This window comes from Acanthisitta chloris, unplaced genomic scaffold, assembly GCF_000695815.1.
Source record: "Acanthisitta chloris isolate BGI_N310 unplaced genomic scaffold, ASM69581v1 scaffold28349, whole genome shotgun sequence".
In the NCBI taxonomy this organism is placed as follows: Eukaryota; Metazoa; Chordata; class Aves; order Passeriformes; family Acanthisittidae; genus Acanthisitta; species Acanthisitta chloris.
The window spans coordinates 3562-4412 of record NW_008690191.1 but is presented as its reverse complement, the minus strand read 5'-3'; positions in this window follow the sequence as shown (position 1 = coordinate 4412).

Sequence of the window (851 nt, the reverse complement as noted above, 5' to 3'; positions counted from 1 at the left end):
GGAATCTGGCCTGGAGCAGGAATAGGAGGAGATGGAAGATGGTTTCTGACACTCCTGGCGGAAAAAAAAATCCCCTATGAATTAAAGACAAAGCTGGAGAGATGTGGTCAAGCCATTGGAATCGGCACGGAAGGACTGGGCATGGGGGAAAATCCCACCCACACTGCTGCTGCTGACTGTGCCTTGGTTTCCCTATTGAGAATGTGGGAGCAATATGTTTTCTGTGGGAGAGAGATGAGTCAGGATGGCACTGAGGCTTGGGTTATCCACACATACAGAGAGAGGTCAGTGCAGGAGACCAGGTGGGATGAGGCAGTAACAGGGTCCAGCCCAGCCATGCTCTGCTGGAACCTGGAGACACATGGGAGAAGGTGTCCTATGGGTTTAGTGCATGGGAGAAGCCACCAACATGGATTTTGTGTCAAAAATGGGATAAGGGACTCAGCCAGGGGCATTCAGGAAGCCCATGGTGGAGGAAAGGTTGGGCCTGGCACCATTCTTCCTGCTCCTGCCTGCTCCACTCCTGGGAGACAGGCAGCAGGCACTGATTGACACCACGATAAGTGCTGCATGGCAAGGAGTGCCCACAGGGACCAGGGCTGGACCCCAGAGTGTTCCCTGCATTGGGATGTCTCTCCTTGGGTTGGATTCCTGTTTCCCCACAGCTTCACTGGGATCAGGGCTTTATGCTGTGACATATGCTGGCAGGATGGGGCCATGGGGAATGTGGGGTGGAGTGGGACTGGAAGGTGGGAAAGGCAGAGCAGCAAAGCATGTCTGACTGCAGGGAAGGCACAGATCTGGGGTGCTCTGGGATCCAGTGGTTCAGCATGAAGGGATGAGGGTGTTCT